At 41.3% G+C, this 12926-nt stretch overlaps 1 pseudogene; it reads left to right on the top strand.

Moving 5' to 3' along the window:
• Positions 1-12926, top strand: part of LOC122554919 (NAD(P) transhydrogenase, mitochondrial-like) — a 242989-nt pseudogene that overhangs the window by 21168 nt on the left and 208895 nt on the right.

The raw sequence follows: 12926 nt of genomic DNA, 5'->3' as shown, positions 1-12926 counted from the left end.
TCCTTGTGGTACCCCACTAACCACTGCCTGATATTTTGAGAATGATCCATTTATTCATATTCTCTGATTTCTGTCTGTTAGCTAATTCTCAGTCAAAACTAGTCCATGACCTATCCTACATGCTTTAATTTCGCTAGCCAAGCTTCCTGTTGGGCACATTATCTGGGAAATCCAAATTACTACATCCATCAGCTCTGCTTTATCAATTTGGTTAGTCTCATCCTCAAAAAACTCCAACAGGTTTGGCAAATATGAGTCTCCATTCACAAGTTCATGCTGACTCTACCAAATTTGATAGCTTTTATATATAAGCCCATTTATTGTGTTTCTTCTGGTAGATTGTATTGTTTTTCCTCCTAATGATTCAAGGCTGATGGGTCTGTTCCTTTTCTTTTTCCTAGTTCCTGTCTTAAATAATGGAGTTACATTGCAAGCTTCTAGTCTGCAGGGTTCATTCTAGAATCTGTGGGGTTTGGAAGATGATCACATATCTCTATGGCCATCTCTGTCAGCACTCTGTGATGTACACCATCAGGTCCCAAGCATTTATCCACTTTCTCTTATTCAACCTTCTTACTAATTTTGTTTAATTCCTCATGCTCCTTAATCAGTTGGACCTCTAATTCTATGAATTTTTTTGTATATTTGTCACAGAAAACAGACAGAAAGTAATCATTTAGCTTCTCTGCCATTCTTTCTTCTCATTATAAACTCTCCTGACACTGCCTTTAATGAAATCCTTTTCATCTCAGCCAAACATTTCCTTTTTATGCATCTGCACAAGCCTTTAGTCCATTTTTATGTGATCGCTAGATTGCATTTGTATTCTATTCTTCCTTTTCTTCTCAATTTCTTAGTTCTCCATTGCTGCATTCTAAACAAAAACCCCAATATTCAGAATTATTATGATTTCTGGCCACTTTATATGCCTTTATTTTTGGTTTTGTACAGTCCATGACTTCATTTGTGAGCCATAGTTTACTGATTTTTGGAGTTGTTCCATTTTGAGAGAATGTATAGTTGCTATAAGACCTAGAATATTTCACTAAAGACTGTCTATTGCCGATGCAGAGTCATGCCTTTAAATGAACTTTCCCAATCTGACTCAGCAAACTTTTGCCTTCATAAATGCTTTCATAATTCCCCTTATTCAAACTTAACACCTGTGTTTCAGATTAGACCATAAAACAAAGAAGCAGAAGTAGGCCATTCAGCCCATTGAGTCTCCTGTACTATTCCCTCAGATTATAGCTGATCTGGTAATCCTCAACTCTCCTTCCCTGCCCTTTCCCCATAACCCTTCATTCCCTTAAAGATTGAAAATCTGACCATTCCTGTCTTGAACATACTTAATGACCCAGCCTCAACAGCACTCTGTGGTAAATAAATCCATAGATTCACTACTTTCTGCGAGAAGAAATTCCTCCCCATCTCTGTCTTTGCAGCCCTCATTCTGAGATGATGCCCTCTGGTCTGAGACTCTCTCTCAAGGATAAACAACCTTTCTGCATTTATCCTGTCAAGTCCCAAAGAATGTGATTTTTAAAAAAAAATGATGGGATGTAAGTGTTGCTGTCCAGGTCAGCATTAATTGCCCATCCCTAATTACCCAGAGGGTGTTTAAGAGTCAACCATATTGCTGTGGGTCTGGAGTTACATATAGGCCAGACCAGATAAGGATGGCAGTTTCCTTCCCAAGGGGCATCAGAGGGTTTTTTGCCAACAATCAGCCTCATTCCTGACGAAGGGCTTTTGCATGAAACGTTGATTTTTCTGCTCCTCGGATGCTGCCTGACCTGCTGTGCTTTTCCAGCACCACTGTGATCTAAACAATGGTTTCATGGTCATCATTACAATCTAAACTACAGCTTTATTTAGTCAAATTCAAATTCCACCATCTTCCATGGCAGGATTTTAATTGGGTCCCCAGAACATTACCTGGGTCTTTGAATTAACAATTAGCAATAATGCCACTAGGGCCTCCCATTTAAGATAATCTTAATTCTTTATAATATGTTTGCCTCTTATTCTTCTATATTCCAATGAGTACAAGACCAATCTACTTATATCTACTCAATATCTTGTAAAACAATCCCTTCTTTGGACTGCCTCCAATCCTGGAATACATTTTCTCAGCTTAGGGGTCCAAAATTGTTCAAAGTATTCCACTTGTATTCTGACTTGTGCCTTGTATAGTTCAAGCAATATCTCCCTACTTTTATACTCCATTCTCTTTGAAAGAAAGGCAAACATTCAATTTGCCTCCCTTATCATCCGCTGAACTTGGATGCTAACTTTCTGCGATTCATGGATGAGAATCCCAAATCCCTTTGTGCTGCAGCTTTCTGCAGCCAATCTCCATTTAAATAATATTCCCCTTTTCTTCCTGCCGAAGTGCATAACCTCACATTTCTCCATCTGCCACTCACTCGACCTGTCTATATCCTCTACAAACTCTTTGTGTCATCCTCCATCACTTGCCTTCTCACCTATTTTTGTGACATCCACAAGTAAAGTCACTTCACTCATCCAAGTCATGAATATACATTGTAAATAATTATGGACCCAGCAATGATCGCTGTGCCACTCCACCAGTTACAGGTTGCCAGCCTAAAAATATCCTCCTTACCCCAATACTCTATCTTCTGTTAGTTAGCCAATAGCTACCTCACTTCCAAACATCATGGTCATATATCCCTAAAGGTTATTTTACAGAAACGTTATTAATTTCGTCCTTTGTCATTACACAAGACTAGCTCCAAAATAGTCTGTCCTCCAGTTGGCTCTTTAACACGCTACTCTAGAAAACCATCCCTAAAACTTTCTGGAAACCAAACCTCCACAGTTTCAGTACTGAATTTGTTTCCCCCAGTCTATATGGAGTTTGGCGTCACCCATGACAACACGTTTCTGTCATTTCCTGATTTATACTATGCCCCTTGCTGTTTTTAGTTTCTCCCATTGTTCCTCACACTGTTCTTCCATTCTGAGATCTTCCCTTGATGATGTACTAATCCCATCCCTTATTTTCAGCACAACTTCACTTCCTTTTCCTTCTTTTCTGTCCTTCCTAAATGTTGAATATCCTTAAATATTCAGTTCCCAGTCCTGATCACCAATGAGCCATACCTCAGTGATGTTACCCTCATGTACCTTTATTTCGGTCATGTTGTGAATGATCTGTGCATTCAGATAGAGTTCCCTTTTCATTGCTTATTTTGACATCATTCTGCATTCAAGGTGTAACTGATGCTTGGCTTTGTTTCCCTTGTCATCTAATCTTTCTGTTACCAGCTTAATTCCTTTCCAATTTGGGTCACCCCTCAGGCTTCCATTCCCATGAAAAGGTAGTTTGAACCCACTCCAACAGCAAATCCCGCTTGTGAGGATATCAGTTCCTGCCTTATTAAGGTGTAACCCTTGCCATTTGTACAGTTCTCACCTCCCACTGGTCGCAATGCCTCTGAATGTACCCATTCTCCAGCCATGTGTTTAATAGATCTGTCCTCCTGTTCTTGTGCTCACCAGCTTGTGGGAGTAATCTTCAGGTTCCTGCACTTGAAGTCTTTTCTTAACTCTCTAAAATCTTCCTTCAGGACCACATCTCTCTTCCGACCTATGTCATTGGTACCAAAATGAATTAAGACTTCTGATTGATTCTCCTCACTAGAAGGATGCCTTGTTGCTGCTCTGTAACATCCTCGAACCTGGCCGCAGGGAGTCTTCTGTATTCACATTTCATGCCACAGAAACATCTGTCTGATCTCCTGATGGGAGGTGCCACTGTTGGACTGGGGTGGACCAGGTCAGAGGTCACATGACACCAGGTTATAGTCCAACAGGTTTATTTCAAATCACAAGCTTTTGGAGCGCTGCTCCTTCATCAGGTGAAATGAAGAGAAGCACACAGGCACAGAACATACTGATAAAGAGATCAAACATTGTACAAATGGTGTGAGTGGAGTGTTGACAGGCTGAATAACAAGTCTCTGCAGGTGATTAATAGTGTCAGACAGTCTGAGTAAAGTGTCTAAAGCTGAATAGCAAGTGAAGGGATGACCTATGATCTGATTAATTGAGGCAGAGAGATAATTACAAAATAATGAAATAAAATGACGCTGGAGACAAACCAAATGGTTGAAATAACATGATAGGTTTAAGAGTCACATGCCAAGGGTCTAACCAAATTAATGAGTAATCCAAAACTGTACAAACTAATTAAGGTAGAGAGATCACAGCAAGGTATCAAAGTAGGACAGTAAAGAAGATTTTACAGATACAGATACACAACAGTATGGTGAGGTTACATGTAGGGCAATAGGCAGCCAAGATCACAGTTGAGGCCGTCCTCATGCGTACAATACTTGGTTATCAGTTTTTGCTTGGCAATTCTGTGTTGTTGTTTAACTCAAAGTCTTTCTTGGAGGACAGTCACCTGAGGATCTAAGGCCAAATGTCCTTGACCATTGAAGTATTCCCCAACTGAGAGGGAACATTCCTGTCAAGGTGATTGTTGCGCAGTGTCCATTCAGCCCTGATGCTGGAATTCCCTATCACTATCAGATTCATTTGATCAACGGGCTCAGTATCTTTGGGAGATGTGAAGGAACAGAACTGGTCATGGGGTATTCCTTAAAATAATGTTCCTCTGTTGGATAATAGAGTAGGAAATAAAGATTTTAAAGGCTAACTTCTTGTAAGTTGTTAAATATGTAAGTTGTTCACGGAAAGAAAAGTGTTGCAATTCCATTATATTTTAATAAAATCTTTCTTTCAGGTTCGGGCTCCAACCTTCAACAGTGCATTGGGCATTCATGAGGCTGACCTTCTAAAAGATGCAGTAACTCTGGTCAGCTCCATCTACCCAGCTCAGAACCAAGAGCTGCTCGATAAACTCTCTCTGCGAAAGGCCGTAGTGCTAGCAATGGACCAAGTTCCTCGAGTTACAATAGCCCAAGGGTATGATGCTCTTAGTTCAATGGCCAATATTTCAGGGTAAGAAACATAATTGTTTTTGACTGGTGCATGGAAAGTATTGCTTAGGACTTGTGACGATTCAAGAATTTTGAGATGAATGTTCTACCTTAAATTTCCAAGATTTCTAATATTTTCTGTACTTAATTTTCCAATACTTTTGCAATGCTCCCTTGACTTCTTTTTGTTGAATAGTTAGTTAGCTTTTCTGAAATAAGATCAGTTTGAATCCTTTGTAACTCTTTTAATGGAAAATTAACAAATTCAACATTTACTGTGAAATCTGAAATGCTTTTCTAAATTTAAAACTTTTCTGACACTTTGCAACTTTGCTGAAGTCTGCAGTCGAGGAACAGCTTGTCTCTGCAGAACTTTGTAAACATTCAAACTGGCCTTGTGAGCAGTCGATTTCAGATTTGAGCTAAGGAAAACATAAGAACTGTATGTCCACAACAAGGAACTGAAAAAAATAACAACTCAAGTCTTCCCAATCTTTGTCCTTGAGAGCATGATAAGAATGGTGTAAGAAGAGTATCTGAATTATGCTCAAGTGCCCTTACACAAAGCATTTTTGCCAAGTGTATTGGTCCCTCTGCATGCAGAGGTTAAATTATAATAACGTTATTTTTCTTTGCTCTTGCTAATAGTTGAGTAGAGTCAATTTAATTTCCACGACACTCTTTACATAGTTGTTCATGTTTACAAGTGCCATCTAAATTAGTGTAACCTTTTCTTACCTTCTCACTCTTTTTGTCATCCTGATCTACAGCAAGGATGTAATCTACTGGCAGTTAAACCTCCATGGTTTTTCAACTTATTGAAAAGACAGAGAGGTGGGCAGAGGGGGTGGGGTTGCCTTGTTAGTTAAGAACAAAATTAAATCTATGGTATTGAATGACATAGCGTCGGATGATGTGGAGTCTGTGTGGGTGGAATTGAGGAACCACAAAGGCAAAAAAAACATAATTGGAGTTGTGTATAGACCTCCTAACAGTGGTCAGGACCAGGGACGCAACATGTACCGGGAAATATCGAAGGCATGTCAGAAAGGCAAGGTTACATTGATCATGGGAGACTTCAATATGCAGGTGGACTGAGTAAATAATGTTGCTAGTGGATCTAAAGAAAGGGAATTCATGGAATGCTTACAGGATGGCTTTTTGGAATAGCTTGTCATGGAGCCCACAAGAGAGCAGGCTATTCTGGACCTAGTGCTTTGCAATGAACCAGACTCTATAAAAGATCTTAAAGTAAGGGAACCCTTAGGAAGTAGCGACCATAATATGGTAGGGTTCAGTCTGGAGTTTGAAAGGGAGAAGGCAAAATCGGATGTAATGGTGTTACAGTTGAATAAAGGTAATTATGAGGGCATGAGAGAGGAACTGACTAAAATAGACTGGAAGCAGAGGCTAACCGGGAAGACAGTAGAGCAAAAATGGCAGGAGTTTGTAGGTATAATTGAGGACACTGTACAGAGGTTCATTCCCAAGAAAAGAAAGATTAACCGGGGAGGGATTAGACAACCTTGGCTGACAAAGGAAGTCAGGAAATGTATTAAAGAAAAAGAGAGATCCTATAAAGTGGCTAAGAACAATGGGAAATCAGAAGATTGGGAAGGATACAAAAGCAAACAGAGGATAACAAAGAGTGTAATAAGAAATGAGAGGATCAAATATGAAGGTAGGCTAGCCAGTAATATTAGAAATAATAGTAAAAGTTTCTTTCAGTACATAAGAAACAAACGACAGGCAAAAGTAGACATTGGGCCACTTCAAACTGATGCAGGAAGCCTAGTGATGGGAGATAAGGAAATAGCAGGAGAACTTAACAAGTACTTTGCGTCAATTTTCACAGTGGAAGACATGAGCAATATCCCAAAAATTAAAGGGTGTCACGGGGCTGAGTTGAGTATGGTTGCCATTACGAAAGAGATAGTGCTAGAAAAGTTAAAAAGTCTTAAAATTGATAAATCTCCTGGCCCCGATGGGATACACCCTAGAGTTCTGAGAGAGGTGGCTGAGGAAATAGCAGAGGCATTGGTTGAGATCTTTCAAGAGTCACTGGAGTCAGGAAAGGTCCCGGATGATTGGAAGATGGCTGTTGTAACCCCCTTGTTCAAGAAAGGATCAAGGCAAAAGATGGAAAATTATAGGCCAATCAGCTTAACCTCGGTTGTTGGTAAAATTCTAGAATCCATCATTAAGGATGAGGTTTCTAAATTCTTGGAAGAGCAGAGTTTGATTAGAACAAGTCAACATGGATTTAGTAAAGGGAGGTCATGCCTGACAAACCTGTTGGAACTTTTTGAAGAGGTAACAAGTAGGTTAGACCAGGGAAACCCAGTGGATGTGGTCTATCTAGACTTTCAAAAGGCCTTTGATAAGGTGCCACACGGGAGGCTGCTGAGCAAGGTGAGGGCCCATGGTGTTCGAGGTGAGCTGCTGGGATGGATTGAGCATTGGATGTCTAACAGAAGGCAGAGAGTTGGGATAAAAGGTTCTTTTTCAGAATGGCAGCCGGTGACGAGCGGTGTCCCGCAGGGTTCGGTGCTGGGGCCACAGCTGTTCGCATTATATATTAATGATTTGGATGAGGGAACCGGGGGCATTCTAGCGAAGTTTGCCGATGATACGAAGTTAGGTGGACAGGCAGGTAGTACTGAGGAAGTGGGGAGGCTACAGAAGGATCTAGACAGGTTGGGAGAGTGGTCCAGGAAATGGCTGATGGAATTTAACGTGAGCAAGTGCGAGGTCTTGCACTTTGGCAAAAAGAATAAAAGCATAGACTACTTTCTAAATGGTGAGTAAATTAATAAAGCCAAAGCACAAAGGGATCTGGGAGTGCTAGTCGAGGATTCTCTAAAGGTAAACATGCAGGTTGAGTCCGTGATTAAGAAAGCGAATGCAGTGTTGTCTCTTATCTCAAGAGGGTTGGAATATAAAAGCAGAGATGTACTACTAAGACTTTATAAAGCTCTGGTTAGGCCCCATTTGGAGTACTGTGTCCAGTTTTGGTCCCCACACCTCAGGAAGGACATACTGGCACTGGAACGTGTCCAGCGGAGATTCACACGGATGATCCCTGGAATGACAGGTCTAACATATGAGGAACGGCTGAGGATACTGGGATTGTATTCGTTGGAGTTTAGAAGATTAAGGGAGACTTAATAGAGACGTACAAAATAATACATGGCTTGGAAAAGGTGGATGCTAGGAAATTGTTTCCGTTAAACGAGGAGACTAGGACCCGTGAACACAGCCTTAGATTTAGAGGGGGTCATTTCAGAGCAGAAATGCGGAGGCATTTCTTCAGCCAGAGAGTGGTGGGCCTGTGGAATTCATTGCCACGGAGTGCAGTGGCAGCCGGGACGCTAAATGTCTTCAAGGCCGAGATTGATAGATTCTTGTTGTCTAGAGGAATTAAGGGCTACGGGGAGAACGCTGGTAAGTGGAGCTGAAATGCGCATCAGCCATGATTGAATGGCGGAGTGGACTCGATGGGCCGAATGGCCTTACTTCCACTCCTATGGTCTTATGGTTGTACCTTTCCTCATTGCTCATTTCTCCTATTTCTATCGAGGGCCGAAGAGCCTGTACTGCGCTGTAATGTCCTATGCATAGGAACAGTAACTGACGAAAGGCTATACTTTAGTATCATATGGACGGACTCCTATGATAGAGCACATTATATAGTAGCTGTGATATTGGATTGGTCGTCCTGGTAACCCAAGGAATTCACATATCATTGTGGAACTCCAAAAGCTTGTACATATAAGTAATTGTGAAAATTAAAAAAAAGTTTAAAAAGTGGATATGAGGCTATCAGATCTAGAAACCCAACCAGTTCACTGTTGCCCATTATGCCCAGCCTAATCTATAATAGGTCCCAGTCCTGCATCAACATAGTTGGCTTTTAACTGCCCACTGAAGTGGCCTGGGAAGACACTCAGTTGTATTAAACAACCAAATAACATTGTCAGAGTGTCTTCATCACACGCAGTGCAGTACCCAAAACAATGGCCCGTTATTTAAGCTATTCAGGTTGGGTCATAAAAGCCAGAGACATCTGTACCTCAAGAATAAATATTACAAAATATATTTATTGACAAGGAATTACAAAGACATTTGTTCTGGGAATGCTCCAGATTTAATGTAAAAACATGAAAGGATCCTGAAAGTAGAACACAGATTTGTTTCCATAATTCCATCTGGTAGCACTTTCTGGCTGATTTCCAGTGAATAAGGTGAAATGAGTTGGATCTTAGGAGTTCCTGTTCTCAACAACTCTCAAGTTGTATTGATTTTATTCTGATTCCCTGCTGATAATGTAGTGTCCTGTGTGAAAAAGCATTTTTGTTATCATGTGCTAGACAATTCCTGGAATAGAAATTCGGTGATTTGAATTGACTTACTATTCTGTGTGACATGTAGAATATTTGAAGGAGAAATTCAGGTGTCTGTTTTTCCAGCAGAGTTTGAAATACGTTTGATCACATCAGGAATTGGGCAATTTCTCGGTGTCCCAGCAACCACTTAAACCATGCATATATAAATAAGGGTTTCATGTGTGCTTTAGGACAGGTCTTATCCTAAATTGCTACATAGAGGCAAGCCTGCTCCCCAAGGGATTCTCCAATGGCCGTTGTAGCGAGATGGAGTGAGATGAATCCTCTTATCATGGGTGAGCTGCTTCTGGAGATGAAACAGGTTTTGGCAGCTTGCCCAACTGATTGAGGTACAATTTGAGGCCTAATGTTGACCAAGCTTTGGCTTCCCCTTTGGGACGCATGTTCACTGTAGGCTAAGCATGCAAAAACTAGCTGTGATCAGTTTTTACTGCCTCACAGCCAATTCAGAATCAATTTATTATCTCTCTCTTTCTGTTTCTGGCAGATATAAAGCTGTAGTGTTGGCTGCAAATCACTTTGGATGTTTCTTCACAGGCCAAATCACAGCTGCTGGCAAGGTTCCCCCTGCAAAGGTAAGATTGGCAGAACTTGAGAGATAAAAGTGCAGCTGTTTGCATTGCATCATTATACAGGTGCTCGGCACTGATTCCTTCACTAAAATTCTTTTATTGTCAGCTTACTCAGCTCTGTGACTAACTTTGAAATCAAACTGATCAAGTGAGAAGAATGACACGCTAGTTGCTTTTTTTAAAGAAAATGTCCAAATTGTTTGCTTGCATGCAAACTTAAAGAGAGGGTCTTGTGTGAAACTTTTCTGTTTATTGTAAAATAGTCAATGAGTAACACAAGGCCTGCTTCACAATAACTGACATTGAGCTCAATCTGTGTATCTTCAACTTGATTTTAATGTTAACCCTTTAGTGGGTATGAAGGCAGTGAAGATACATGGCTACCATCCCGCCAATCCTGTGCATGCTGCAATTTCACACACAAGGAGCTGAGTGTTATTGGGCAGCCCACCCACCCATGGCTCTTACTGGCCAATTAAAATGGGAGGTAGGGAGAGTGTGGGCATTAGCATTGTGGTAACAACACTGGGCTGGTAATCCAGAACGGTAGATGCTGGAGATCATAGTCACGAGTGTGGTGCTGCAAAAGTACAGCAGGTCAGGCAGCGTCCGAGGAACAGGAGAATCGCTGTTTGGGGCAAAACATCTTCATCAGGAACCTGATTCCTGATGAAGGGCTTTTGCCTGAAACATTGATTCTACTGCTCCTCAGGTGATACCTACCTGCTGTGCTTTTGCAGCACCACACTCGTGACTCTGATCTCCAGCACCTACCGTCCTCACTTTCGCCTGGTCTGGATTACCAGACCCCAGGCCAACATTCTGCAGACAGTGGGTTTAAGTCCTATCTGGCAAGTGGTGGAATTGAATTCAGTAAAATCTGGAGTAAAGAGCTCACCTAATGGTGACCATGAAATCATTGCCAGTTGTCCTAAGAACACATGCGGTTCACTAATACTCTTTAACCAGACCTGGTCTAGTCTGTACATGTGACTTGAAACCTGCAGCAATGTGGTTGATCGTTAAGTTGCTCTGGGATGAGCATTAAATTGTGAGCAATGCCCAAATCGCATGAAAGAATGAAGAAAAATCTCACTTCTGCTGGGATTTAACCATTGAGTCCTACTCTAAGTGTCCAGTCCCAGTCGCTTTGTGTGTGTGGGCTGGTGGCAGATAGGGGAGGGGGCTTGATAACCTCTATTCCAAGGTGTGACCCTCTCATCGATTCTCCCTGGAGCTTGCTGCTGATGCTGCCTATGAAGCCCTCAGACCCTGGGGAGAATCCATCCACTGCTTTACCTTCCTGAAGACATCACTGCTCTGCTGACATGCAGTACAGAGTTTTGGTAATGGAGAGCTGGCAATCAGTTAAGGGCTCTGCCTTTCTCTCCTTTTATCTCAAACTTTGTTCCCTTTTCTCTGCCACTTCCTCTGCTCAGTTTTTGACCCCCTTTCTTATTCTCTTCCCTTTTCTCTCCTTGTTTTCGTCCATTTTCAGTGCCCTCTCCAATCAAATCCTTTTACTTAAATCTCAACTCTGAGAATGTCTGTGTTGGAATAAAAAACTTGTAAATACAGCAAATCTTTTTTTGCCTTGACATGTTTAATGTTAATTTTGAAATAAGGATGTGCAGCACTGATGTATTTTCTGTTTGGCGTAGGTCCTTATTATTGGTGGTGGTGTTGCTGGGCTTTCTGCAGCAGGTTGTGCAAAATCAATGGGAGCTATTGTGAGAGGATTTGACACAAGATATTTTGAATTTCCTTCAGGTGGCTGAAATACCGTTCCTTACTTTTAACGACACTTTCAGGTGCATGAAGTACTGTGCCTGACCCACGTCTTGTTCAAATTCAACATCAAATTCATGCTGCAACCTCCATTTAAAAGACTGAGCATTCCATTTATTGTTTCTGAATTCACCCACTTCTAGCCAAGTGAGGCTTGGTAAAGCTTGCTATCGTCCAGTCCTGGTCTGGTGATAGATGGCTAAGCAGGTTATCAAGCATTTGTGTTGAAATCAGCATATTTGCACTTGGGAGGTATGTTGTTGTGGGTTATATTTGAGAGTGATTATGAAAGTTTTGTTGAAGTCAAGATCATTCATATCAGAAGTGGTTGCGTGAATTAATGGTTGGAAAGACATTAAGAATGGAAAGCTGAAGGACAGTAGCCAGGTATTAATTTCAGAAAGGCAGTTAGAAGGTGTAGCTTTGGAAACTATGAAGGAAGCAAAAAATGTAAAACTGAACATCAGTTGGAAATTGACCAGGGGCTTAACTTTCACCTTCTCCAGCTGCAGGAGCTGATCACCCACACACTTTTCATTCTTTTCATCTCAAGAAATGTGATGTAAATTTACTACCTTTTGTTTACAGAAAGAATAGTGCATTAATGGTAGAAGAAGCAATGATGGTCACAACTGAAGGTGTTTATCAACACAGAAAAGGGTGGCACGGTAGCTCAGTGGTTAGTACAGCTGCCTGTCAGAGCCAGGGACCCGGGTTCGATTCCCGCCTCAAGTGACTGTCTGTATAGAGTTTGCTCATTCTCCCCATGTCTGTGTGGGTTTTCTCCCATAATCCAAAGATGTGCAGGCCAAGTGAATTGGCCGTGCTAAATTGCCCATAGTGTTAGGTGCATTAGTCAGAAGTAAATCAGGAAGGGGAATGGGTATAGGTAGGTTACTCTTCGGAGGATCAGTGTGGACATGTTGGACCGAAGGGCCTGTTTCCACACTGTAGGAAATCTAATCTAAAATGCAGCAGGTACAAACAGCATAATAAAAGAGGAACATCAGGAAGTTGTTGATAGTATGAAAGGATGTGAATAATGAGGGATGACAACAAACAATGTTTGTTGATTTTGACTTTGATCCATGGAGTGTTTGTGCAGCATATGAGGGGATAGCAGAATGAGGGTTATTGATCTGAGAGATGGAAACGTAGCCATTGGGCAGAAATATATCCCAGAAGTT

This window comes from Chiloscyllium plagiosum, unplaced genomic scaffold (genome assembly GCF_037043375.1).
Source record: "Chiloscyllium plagiosum isolate Xiang-an unplaced genomic scaffold, Cpla_swu_hap1 HiC_scaffold_1, whole genome shotgun sequence".
Classification (NCBI taxonomy): domain Eukaryota; kingdom Metazoa; phylum Chordata; class Chondrichthyes; order Orectolobiformes; family Hemiscylliidae; genus Chiloscyllium; species Chiloscyllium plagiosum.
The sequence above is the reverse complement of the archived record's forward strand: the minus strand, read 5'-3'. Positions and strand labels throughout refer to the sequence as shown.